The following is a 13,453-nucleotide window of genomic DNA, read 5'->3' on the forward strand; positions in this document are numbered from 1 at the left end:
ATTCAGCTGACAGTGAGAGCATTTGGGATGACTTCATCCAGGCCATGGATGAGATTTACTGAGGGAATGGCAAACAGACAAGCCAGGGAGTAGTGGCATTGCCATGAAGAACTTTTGACCACGCCTGCACATCTCTGTTTGGAGCGTAGGAAAACCTGGGACAGAGTAAGATGGTGGCATTGCATATCCGTGGTGGCATATGCTAAACCTGCATCACCAGGGAGAATTGACAGGGTTTGCTTCTATAGTTGACCTATTCTGGATTCAAGTGCCTCCATGAATCCTTCAGTCTAGGAAGCAGCCTCAGTGTAGTGGTTTAAACCCAGCCGGCAGCCAAACACCACGCAGGTGCTTGCTCACCCTCCCCCACCCCAGGGAATGAGGGAGAAAACTGGACAGGTACAGGTAAGGAGATTTGTAGGTTGAGATAAAAACAATTTAATAATTGAAATAAAATGAAATTAAAATAATAATAGTAGTAGTAGTAATAGAAAATACAAATGAGTAATGCACAATGCGATTGCTCACCACCCACAGTCAGTGGCCATCCCGTTCCTGGCTAGCAATCCCAGAGAAGCGAGAATCCTGAAAATGCAATTCCCAGAAGTGAGAGCAAGATTCCCAATCAACCCTCATCTATATTGAGCATGACGTTGTATGATATGGAATATTCCATTGGCCAGTTTGGGTCTGGTGCTCTGGCTCTGGCTCTGCTCCTTCCCAGCTTCTTGTGCATCTGCACACTAGCAGGACATGGGCAGTTGAGAAGTCCTTGATTTCTCAGCAACAACTAAAAACATCAGTGCATTATCAACATTTTTCTCATACCAAGCCCCGTACTGAATCCAAAACACAGCACTATTCTGTCTACTAAGAACTAAAAAAATTAGCTCTATCTGAGCCAAAACCAGGACACTCAAGCTACCAGGCTGTTAAAAGTCTTTCAGGTATCAGTGATATTTGACTAGACAATCCAGACAGAATATGGGACAGGAAGAACATCTGCAACATTTTTAACACAGTTGGTGGCATTCCCAGCTTTATGAGATCAGGGGAAAGGGATATGCCAGGACATCATAGCAGCTGACTGATGCCCATACCCACCACTCTTAAACTGCGATATTGGACTTTTTAAAAATGAGAAGGTAGACTGGCATGTCCCTCATTTAGAACTACAGTACCTATAGAGATGTATGCACAGGAACTTTCCCACAGGGTTGTCCACAGTGATCACAGCCCTGAAGGCTTCTGCAGTGCCCCCATACCCAGAGTTAATTCCTGTTCCCCAGCACTTCAGTGGGGACCAGGCAGGGTGAGGTATTTTTTTAGTTGGATGTGGCTAATCTCTGCCACCTATCCAGAGGTCAGTGGGTAGATGTGAGAGATTCCAGGTGTCCCAAAGAATGCAGGAAGACAGATCTATGTCTTCTGGCATCTGATAAGTGTCTAGTTTGAGCTGGCTTCAGGAAGAAGGTCTGACCTTTATGGGATATCTTCTCTTGTGTTTTTTCAGTCCTCAAATGTGGCCTGGCATTCAAGGCACAGTCCTTGGCAACAACCTCTGTATGAGAGACAGAATAGGTGGAAGTGAAGGAAGCAGATGACAGATGAGATGTGTGTGGACAGGAGTCTCTAGACAGACCTTGGATTTGGAGGGTTTGTAGGGCAGTCTCATGCTTTGCTGCATGTTGTGTAGATTGATCTTTCTTCTTGCCCAGGCCAAGGGCTATGGCTCAGTAAAATTGAAAAGAACCTTAAGCAGACACAATGTGATAGTGACTTTCAAAGGGGTGCCTTATGGAATGGTACGAAGCTACGTCAGGGGAATTTCATAATGGACATTAGGAAAAGACTCTTCAATGAGAGGGTGGTCAGTCACTGGAACAGACACCCCAGGGAAGTGGTCACGGCCCCAAGCCTGTCAGTTCAGGGACCATCTGGACGACGCTCTTAGTCATATGATTTAGTTTTAGGTAGTCTTGAGAGGAGCAGAGAGTTGGACTTGATGATCCTTATGGGTCCCTTTCAACTTGAGATATTCTGATTCTATGTGACACATCACATGTAAAACATGGCGAAATGTCATATATGCGCCTTGCAGCATAGACATAGATGGAACATTCAGCATGGGGTATCTCTGCAGTTGCAATCACTGGCAGGGTGGGTATGATTTGAATCTAATGTACGGCTTGCAGGACCTAAAATTAGGAAAATGAAAATATTTTAAAGAGCTGGATGAATCATAACCTATTCCTTGTTCTATCCTCCCACCTTCAAGACAGTTTGAAATCTCTGGAGTCTTCCATTCAAATACTTAGATATACCCAAATGTTTAAAGTCACTAGAGCTGGATTTTGCTTTTATATGAGGGTCAGAGGACTATATATCATCCCAGGAGTTGAGGATCCTGCCATATTTTTGTTAGTTGGAGGTGTGATTACTGTAATGTAATATCTACTTGAGAAAGGAAGTTAAACTCTCAAGAACAAATAAGCTAATTTCACATTACTGGCATTATTTTTGTTAAAAGCCTTACTAGATCTGAGTCCAGCTTCTGAAAATAAGTATTGTCTTATGTTATAAAATAATCTGTTCTCATGATGTCAGCATTTTCTGATAGACCACTGGTGGATGAGTGCTATATGTTCTGTGGATCAAATACTGATCATCGAGCTCTACTTAGGAGTGTAGTCTTTGATGGGATATCTGCATAAAGTTCAGGAGATTGGACTTGACAGTTGTAGTGGCCCTTTTTGGCCCTCCAGCCTTTGATGCTAGCGATAAGCTTATACGGTAAAGAGAAACTTGAGCATAGCAACTGGCAGATATGGTAAAAGTGCATTTTATATATGACTGTTGCATGAAGGAATACCTGCTGAAATTTATTTGCAATGTCCTTGAACAACATTGAATTCTCCAGATTAGGTGGTGCTTGTGGAGCAAACCTATTCATTTTGCTAATGAGACAGAGGAGGAAGATAAAGATTTTAAAAATGCCTGGCATCATATTTTATTAGTCACCCAATATAATTATTGACAGGGATCGAGGATGTTAAGTTCCAGAAAAGGACTACTTATTATCTTAACACTCCTGAGATGCATTAAACACATTTGAATTTAATTAGAAAGGAGTATCCATGATTTAAGAATAAATCTTGCACCTATTAATTTTAGAAATTAAGATGATTTATTTCCTATAAAATTTCTAGCATTTTTGATAAAAGTCCTTCATAAAAGGTGCATGGCTTACTTTCAAAGACTAAATTTATACAATGTGATTTTGTCAACCAGTTTAATACTGGATAGATTTTTGAAATGCCTTCCATGTGGTATTTAACAGTACAGTCATCTTAGTCATGATGAGTCAGATACTAGATTTAAGAGAGAAAAATAAAATTATTTAACTAATACCAAAATTGGTTTTCTTTTTATTTAAGGATTTGGCAGTGCAACCTATCTTCTCCAAAAATTGTAAAATTTTGTTTCTCAAAACTATGTAACTAACAAAAAATAACTTGAGGGTAGTTCAGAATGAGCACAGATGGTCCAGCAGATTAATGATTTCTTTTTTTTTTTTTTAAAGGACAATGAGTACAGCCATGTTAAGTAGTCAGAAACTGATAATATGGGTGGATATTTGCATTTTCATAATTTATAATACAGCTAATATGCGGTCACATGTTTTAGAATCAATAGTGAATTGGCAGACTGAGATGTCTAATGAAAGATGTTGAATGGCCCACAAATCAAAGGAGAAAATTCAAAAAAGACAGAGAAACAATGAAAGGTAAACAATCAGCAAAACTTGCAGAGAAAGCATAGATGTAGTGATGGTGAGACTGTATAGCCTGTTGTGCTGGGTTTGTGTGGATGGTGGGGTTTTTGGTAACAGGGAAGGGGGCCACAGTGGTGGCCCCTGTGAGAAGCTTCTTGAAGCTCCCCTGGCTCCAAGTCAGACCCGTCTCTGGCCAAGGCTGAGCCAATTCGTGACGGTGGCTGTGCCTCTGTGATAACGTATTTAAGAAGGGGAATCTGGGAGAGTGTGGGGAGTTGTGAGGAGGAGTTACGAGAAGGACACCTGTGCAAACACCGAGGTCAGTGGAAGAAAGGAGGAAGGGGAGGAGGTGTACTGGAGCAGGCACCCCTCCTGTATCCTGTGGTGAGAGGGCAGGGCCACCCCCCTGCCACCCATGGAGGTCACTGGTGGAGCAGAAGTCTGCCTGTGGAGGACACCCAGGATTCTGTGGGAAGAAGAAACCCCCACTGTTATAGTCCGGTTCTGGGAGGACTGCAACATGCAGGGGTGACCCACACTGGGGAATCTTGAGAAGAATGCATCCCATGGGGAGGACTCACAGAAGAGAAGGTTTGGGGAGGACTGTCACCTGTGAGAAGGATGCAACGTGGAACAGGGGGAAGAATGCAGAAGATTGTTTCCCCCCAGCCTCTTGCAGGAAGAAGCAGCAGACTGACTGCACCCCCTTCCCCTGCCCCTGCACTGCTGGGGGTAGGAGGTAGAGATATAGGGAACAAAACAGCTCAGGAAGAAAGGAGGAGTGGGGGGAAGTGTTTTTCTAAGATATGGTTATGCTTCTCACTGTCCCATTCTCTGTGTTAAATGTTGTTGTCCTTAGTGTTTTGAATTAAAGTGATGTCCTTTTTCTTCTCTTAATGAGTCTGTCTTTTTGTAATGGGTGAGACACCCCTCCCTGTCCTTATCTCGATTCCCAAGCCTTTTGCTTCATTTCTCCTTCGCAGTGCTGGGGGCAAAGGGGTGAGTGAAGGGCTGTGTGGTGCTCTCTGGGCACAGACCAGGATACCTGTGCAGCATGTTATGTAGATGTAATGCTGTAGTGCTATGTACACAACAAACTAAAGTGTAGCAGGGGCTGGAGTAATTTTAAATGGTACTATGTGAGCACTATGTAAGAATGAGAACTAAACATAGGCTGAAGAGAAAGCACAGGAGTGAAGGAAGCATCTGTTCTGTAAGAACAGAAAAATTATTTGTGACACACTGGTTTCAGAGACATATGCTGGTGCTGTTATTCAACCAGTGTTAAAACAACATTAAAGCTTCTAATGATTATTTGCTAACACAAAAAATATTGGCTTCACTCTCAAATAACTCTTTTGGATCCCATTATGATGTTGCCAGGGAACCAACCCATGATATTAGCAAGCTCATATTCCATATGAGCAAACACAACACTCTCAACCAATGAAATAAGTATTATATGTACCTAGTACCTCAGGAAGTTCCCAAAGATGAGAAAAATTATAAGAAGAATTGATTTTGATAAAAAAACAGGGACAGAAATTGTTTTTTTTAAGGATGTATTTATTCTGGTCAACAGATCACTGCTAATACTACCGGCAGATGACACAAAAAAAATTGGCAAATACTGGAAATGGCAGAGTAGTAAATTACAAAGATGAGCTAATCATGCTGAGCATTCTGAAATGTCTGGGATGCAGAAAACAAAAGAGGTTTGAATTCAGTCAAATGTCCAGAAGGAATCAAGGTCCTAACTACAGAACCAGGGCAGTATCTGGAGAACAATGATTCAGAACAGAAATTATGGATTGCTGCTGGTTGATATGAGCAAAGTTCAGAGGTAGCCAATATTTTCTACCTCAAGGAAATGATTGCTATAGCATTTGGATTTAAATGTCCCTAAAACTGGCTTTACTCTGTAAAAGCAAGTAAGTGGACATAGCAACCCAAAACAATGATAAAGAGCCATTAATCTTGCTTTAGGTGTGCCACAAGAGGAAGCCTTTTACCTACAGCCAGACCTCTGACAGCAGGAAGACGGAGTGGACACAAGTTTCTTCAGTTGCACATCCCATTTGCTTCTGGGAAGTCATCATGTTTTTTGCCTCTGAAGCTGTGTGCTGTTTTCCTCTGTAATGATTAAAATGGTCTGTAAGAGATAGCATAAAATAAGAAGGTGATTTTACATCTGTTCATAGAATTGCTGAAACTGACCCTAGAATACTGCTTTCAGTTCTTTTGCCTGCGTTTTAATAAATATGTTAAAAATTTGGAGATAATTCAGGGAAGAAAGAAAAAAAAATAGAGTTCATGGTTGAGAGAAATCTTTAAAGAGTAAATTTAAAAATTTAAATCTTTTTAACTGACTGAAAAGGAGATTTTGAGGTGAATTATGATTAGCAGGAAATATCAAGTCTTAAATTCTTAGCTGTAGCTGGGAAGGGCAGAATAAGAACCATAATTAGAAGCTGAAGACAGTAAAATTCGATTCAGAAATAAGGCATGATTTTTAATACAGATGGCAATTAAATATGGAACAAACCATAAAGTAGTTAGTTTTCACTCTTTTGATCCATCCACTCTAGCTGAACACCTTTCAGAGGCTGATTGACTCAAAGACTAATTTCTGGGCTCAAAACAGGCACAGACTGGTGAAAGTGAGGGGGTTTTTTTGTTTGGTTTGTTTGTTGATTCTTCAACTCTGTAACACTATTGACCCTGGCAGGAGTTTATGAGTTCTACCAATAAATACCTATTTGAAGAATCAGCCAAATCAGCCATGGATAGATAGTGTGGAGCAGATAGATGTCCCTGGGCTTGTTCATATCTGTATAGCGGGTGAACTTTGACTTTTATATGCAGCCACCTATCCTTGAATATTTCCTTTTATCTCATTGCTAACCAAGTTTAAGCTGCAATGTGGTGGGTTTTTGTTGTTGTTTTGTTTTGTTGGGGTTTTTTGTTTTGCTTTGAGATGTGCTTTGAATCCTCACAGTCGGATATGAAAGACAAAGTAAAGGTGAATGAAAGCAAAATGAGCTTTCAGTCATTACATGCTGCCTAGATATGGAACTGAAACTGCTCTAGCTTCGTGAAATGACTTATGGTTTCTTTACCTAACAACAGCAAATTCCTGCAGAGTTTATGCCTCTGACTATAAACTCTGCAGAAGTCTTCTGACTCTAGGCTGCTATCAGGGAACAAACCTAAGGACTAGAAGGGGTTTTATTCATCACTGAATCCAGTTCCTTGGTTATTGAAAGCAATCTCACTAAACGTTTTATAAAATGGGCCAAGCTCTAAACTAAAAGTAGTGGAGATATTTTACTCAAATGTTCATTTCAAAAGCTTGCTCAAAACTGTATTACTTTGATGATGCATTTTTTTCTTCTATTTTTGGGGATATAGATTCATCAGTGTATTGATGAATATATATATAAAATCCAGCACAGTCCTATGTGAGTCTATACTGAACTAGTTTATATCCATCCTTTTGTATCAACATTCTCATTTTTAATTTAAATTTCTTTCCCTTGGCTGTTTAAAAAAAAATATTATGCCATAATAAAGCATTTAGCTGGAGAGTTAATGTTACTGGGTTGACACAAGGAAGGTACAGGCTGGAAGTATCTGGAACAAAAAAAAAAAAGTGCTTTTTTATTTTAGAAAGGCAAACAAATAGAAAATAGAAAGAATGTATGAATAGAAACGAAATGCCAGGCAGCAATATTTCAAGTTGAATCCAGATCTAAGACTGATTGATCTGGCTTTCTCAAGTTGTAATGCAATTCTTGCTAGCTTAACAAATATAAGACATTGAAATGATCACCCAATAAATAATCTTAATGTACACGATTATGATAGTGTAACATTTCTTTTATAGCAAGATCAAGTTATTTTAACTTTTCAATGTTTCTTTTTGTCTTCCATAATTGGCTTTTGAGTATGTAAAGTGATGGGTATCATCTGTGCTGAGTATCATCTGTGTTTACCCTAAGTTCTCTTTAAAATCAACGGTCACTCTCAACAACATACTAAATTGGGCTTCAGGCTTCAATCTGGCTAATTCTTAGGCAATATCTTCAATGTAATCATGTAAGTAGACATATTAACTGAGAGAAAAACTTCCTATTTTCTGTTTAGTCCAAGAGGCATTTGGCTGAATGATGTCTTGAAAAGAAGGCATCACCTATTCAAATGCTGCTAGATAAATTTAGATTTAGAGGAACGGTGCCAATTTCACATTTACAGTTAGAGTGATCTAAAATCCATTGACAATTTCTGTGGGAACCTTCCCAGTGAAACAGTTCCAACCTTAGCAACTTCAATTTTAGCCAATTTATCTAATTTTATTAGCTTGAATATCCCAACGTTTTTTCTGGAGAATCTCAAGAGTTAACCCAATGCACATAAAACCCTCCTTGGGGATTCAGGATACCAGACACTTACTGGGTTATCCTGAAGTTGAAAAACTGTTCTTTTAAAACTAGGCTGAAAAGAAATAAGCTGAGCAAAATCTATTAAATCCTCTCAACTTTTACACTGAGGGGTTAGGCACCACTAAACGTAAGTATAATAGAAGTCTATTTTTCATTACTCCCTTTGTGTGTGAATATCTGTACATTACCAGCTTGAGAAAATGTTCTATTTACACCGAAATCATGTATAGCTTTGTCCTGGTTTAGCCAGGATAGGGTTAAGTTTCCCCAGCAGTGGGGGGGGAAGCTCTAGCCGGGTTATTCATGTATCATGCTGACGTCAAGTTCACGTCCGGGCGCGAGCATGGGAAGAATCGGTGATCGCGTGGATTGGCGCAGCCGGTTCTCTCTTTGCTGTATTGGTATATACTTTGCTCTGTTCATTGTTATCACTGTTATTCTTATTGTTATTGTTTGTTGTGTTGCTGTTGCTCTGTTGTATTAAACCTCTCCTTATCTCAGTCTCGGGGCTTTGTATTTCACTCCCTTTGTGGGGGAGGGGTAGCGGCCGCGTGGTCTCAGACCCCGGCAGGGGCTAAACCTTCACAAGCTTATACCCAGACCAAGGTCCTTAGGGTTACTGAGGAGGTCCTAAGAATTGCTGAGGACAGTCCCTCCAGCACTGTATTTGTTTTGTCTGAAGTATGGATGAAAAATATCTAGAGGTCTTTTAACCACACTCTGGTGCAAGCTACCTCAGTCTTAATTTTTGAGTTTTTCTTTTGGTATGCTTCAAAATACCACTTTCGTATGCTCATCAAGAATCAGTGGATTCGTCAGTCAGCCTTCTCATCAGTTTGCAAGAGCTGCCTACTCTAGACTGCATTTCCTTTGATATAAATAGATTTTGCTGTGGTGGCTACCATGACCTTCCTTTGTGATGTAGACACCTTGGTACTGAGCAATAACTTCTGCCCAAGAAAGGATCGAAGCTATTTTCCCCCCCGCTGTTTTTTTAGCAAATATAAATGTGTATCATGTTTCTAATGATTCATCTGCTAGAAATGGAAGAAAGAACTTGCCAGTCCATAGTATGAGACAAATTATATTCTGTATCTCCTCCTCAGGTACATTTCAAATTCAGTAGAGTGAAGAGAAAACATACAGCCCAAGTGGAAGCAGAAGGTTCATTTCTGCTAAGTCTTAAACTAAACTTAATTTTATTTCTATAACAGCTACAAAAGTACAGCTCATTTTCCTTACTACGTTCTATTTCAGAGCAATGTTTAATATGCCTGCACATACAGTCAGAAATGCATGAAATCCTTGTGCCTAGATACATCTCTCAGACCTCCTCAAAGAAATAAACATAGTTTTAGATTCAATGAGCTGTTCCTTAGCAGTGGGTGAAGCATTTCCCAGGTAGCTCAGGAACTAAATCTCGCCTTTGGCCTAGATTCTTAACCGACTGGCAGTCGATACTGGTATTTAGTGTCAGAGATTCCCTAAGAGCCTATAGGTTGCCCTGCCTTAAGCTTAGTTCCTTCTCTTGACTCTTAACTATGGCTTATACTGTCTCTTCTTCCTCAAACTGCTTCATTCTTCCATCTGCTTCCTGTGGGTCATCATTGTTGCCTGGATCAACTTGCTGCTTGCCTGTGGCCTGAACTCCAACCATGCTACTCCTTTGTCTTGGTGTTAGTATGTGTATTTTAACATACTGATTGCTGGCGTAGTCTCTGATTGTTCCCATTTTTCCCCTTTGACTGGACCTTCTGATCTCCCCAGTTCTTAGATCTGGTTTGCTCTGGTTACACCACTTCTGTCTTCATCACAAATCTAGTGAAGGCCTAAACGCTAGGTTCCTCACACTGTAGTTATAAGGCCATTGCAATTCATGGCATAGGTCTTTGATACAAGATGATGAAATCTGGGAACCTATTTGTTCTGTACAAACGTTAAGCATGACACTGTGTAAGAGCAGGGTTTGTCTTTGAGTCCACTGACAATTTCTGTAGGCAGCTCTAAGAGAATTTGATTTCTCTGGGGTCAGGTTCTTGCATACCAAACAGTTGTCTACTTTTTCCAGCTGTGTTCATTTTTATAATAAAAGCTATTGCTTTTACCTGTAAACCTCATCTTCAGTTATACTGTTCTCTATGGACCAACTCCTGAGAGGGGAACAGCACTAGACACTCTCACAAGCCAAAATCTCATGCAAAGTTCCCCTTGGCAGCTACAGATGCTTTCACCACTTTCAGCATCAAAGAAGAAAAACTGATTGAAGCGTGAATAACTGACCAGAAAAACCAGATGAGTAATAATATTGTCTATCAGACACAATCTAGTGCTGTGCAGGGAATAGCTGTAAAACAGGACAGCTTTTCCCAAGAAGCATCTCAAAGATTGTGGTCCCTGCTCCTTCAGGTCTGCTTATAATGGTCCTCTCCTGTTCCTACAGCCTCAGTGAACACCTAGAGTCCCTCTCCTTGTAGTGGTTTGAGCTCAGAGGGCAACTGAGCACCATGCAGCTGCTCACTCCCCCCTTCCCCCCCCAGTGCTGAGAAGGAGGGAAACAAAAGACCCAGGAACTTGAGATAAGGACAAGGAGGGATGATCTTATCCATTATTAGCACAGGCAAAAGACAGACTCGTTAGGGGAAGAAAAAAAGAACATAAATTTAATACAGATACTAACAACAACAACATGTAACAGAGTAGGACCGTGAGAAGCATTACCACATCTTGAAAACACCTTCCCCATCCCTCCCTTCTTCCCAGGTGTCCTGGTTTAACCAGGATAGGGTTAAGTTTCCCCAGCAGTGGGGGGGAGCTCTAGCCGGGTTATTCAGATACCATGCGGACGTCAGATCCTGGCAGGTTACATTTTCCTGGCGCGGAGCGCGGTGCACTCGTGGTTTTGTACATCGTGCTTCAAACTGCTGTATTTGGTAGCTATTTTGCTCTGTTCATTGCTATCACTATTACTGTTATTGTTATTGTTGTTGTTTGTTGTGTTGCTATTGCACTGTTGTATTAAACCTTTCCTTATTTCAGTCTTGGGGCTTTGTATTTCACTCCCTTTGTGGGGGAGGGGTAGCGGCCGCGTGGTCTCAGACCCCGGCAGGGGCTAAACCACCACACCAGTCTTAGCTTTGCTCCCGATATCTCTACCTCCTTCCCCCACAGCGGTGCAGAGGGCAGGGAACTGGGGCTGCAGTCAGTCCTGCTGCTTCTTCCACCTCAGGGGTGAGGGGAATTTCTGGCATTCCTCTGCTGTTCCCACGTGGTCCCCCTCTCACAGGAGACAGTCCTCCACAAACCAACTCTGACATGAGTCACTCCCATGGGCGTGTGGGTCACCCCCGCGTGTTACAATCCTCCCAGCGCCGAACTACAACAGCAGGACCTTCTTCCCATGGGGTCCCGGCCTTCTTCGGGCAGAGTCACCTGGTCGGCATGGGGCTCCCACACGCTGCAGGTCGGCATCTGCTCCACTGTGGACCCCCATGGGTGGCAGCGGGGGTGGCCCTGCCATCTCAGCACAGGATACAGGGGAGTCTCTGCTCTGGCACACCTCTCCCTTCTCCTCCGTTCTTCCACTGACCTCAGTATTCACACAGATGTTCTCCTCCCAACTCCTCCTCACAGCTTCCACAACTGCTCCCAGGTTCCCCTTCTTAAATGTTACCACAGAAGCACAGCTAATTGACCCAGCCTTGTTGCAAAGGTGGATCTGACTTGGAGTTGGGGGAGCTTTGAGAAGCTTCTCACAGAGAGCTACTGCTGTAGCCCCCTCCACTGCTACCAACCCCCCCCCGCCACTCACTCAAACCAGGACAATCCTCAAGCAGGGGACTTCAGGAGAAGAGAGAGGGGGGATGTGTCTGACCTCTCACACCCATGGTGTGATTCTGCCTGCAAATACCTTGTCTGTATCTTTGCAAGTATCAAAAGAAGGGTGAAACCATGGCCATACTGAAGCTGAAGGAAGTTCTGCATCCCTTCAGAACTACAAGAAATACATTAGACAGTCAAAGATTATTTTTGCTAACTCTAACATTTAATAAATGCTTCACCATCTGCTTTTGACCAAGAAAATGGGCCAGAGGATGGGAAGTGAATGTAATCTGAATTATAATTGGCATGGATATCATATATAATGTATCAATAGATGTAAATAGGTAGAAAGTTATGATCCTTATTTTTGAGATTTCCTTGGAATATTACATATTTGGATAGAAATTAGTGTTTGATTTGCTAAATCACCATCTATAATTTATAGTGTGTCCTAGATTAATAGGTTTTTGTGTATATTTAGACAATTGATCTACTTGCAAACTCAGAAACAAAGGAAATTGCCTGTGTCTATAGAGTGAATGGGGAGCAGCTGGGAGATTGTGCCTTTGTACTGCCGCACTTGGCCAGAAACCAACGCAGCCGTTTGTCAACAGAAATCACTCAAAGACAAAAAGCTGCTCCAGACAAGTAGAACACAAGTTTTAACTGAAGTTTTATGTCCAATCTTTCAAACTCTAACTTCTGATGCATTTACGGGGAAGGCTGAGTTCCAGGAGGATCAACTAGCCCAGAAGACCCCCAGAATCCCTCATGGTGCCCAAGTTTGGTGACAGCCGGTGGCTACCCTGCTCCCTTGCCCTGTCCACATCCATCTCCCGAGGGGCCTTCGGGGGTAGGACCGGGTGAATCTCGCAGGCGACCCCCGGGGTCAGGACTGCTCTGGTGACTTCTCTCGCTGGGAAGGGGGCTCCGGCCAGGCCCTGCGCCTGTAGCTCTCTCCACCTCACCGCTGCCCGCTCCCCGGCCCCTGCTGGCGCCTCAGGAGCCTCCCGTCCCCTCCCCTCAGGGCAGTGCGGATGCTTCCTCCTCCATCCTCCTCCGCGCCCTGTCCCCATGACACCCGTGGGCTCTGCCCGTCCCCGCCCAGCCCCAGGCAGGCACACGCCTTCCTGCCCAGGTAACACCACCGACCCCCCCCTCCACCCGCTCCTCAAGCCACGCCCCTTTCGCTCTCCAACCCCTCCCCTGGCTCCGCCCCCGCCACGGCCACGCCCCCTCAGCCTAACTCCCGCCTTCCTGTTAGCCACACCCCCGGGCCCGCGTTCCCCTTCCCTCCGCTTACAGCTAAACCCCGCCCTTTACCGCTCCCACCCCTCGGGGGGATTGGCCCCGCCTCCTTCCCGTTAGCCCCGCCTCTCCCCGGGCGCTGGGGGCGGGGCCGTGGTGTGCGCGGGGA

The sequence above is a fragment of the Strix uralensis genome, chromosome 1, assembly GCF_047716275.1.
Source record: "Strix uralensis isolate ZFMK-TIS-50842 chromosome 1, bStrUra1, whole genome shotgun sequence".
Classification (NCBI taxonomy): Eukaryota; Metazoa; Chordata; class Aves; order Strigiformes; family Strigidae; genus Strix; species Strix uralensis.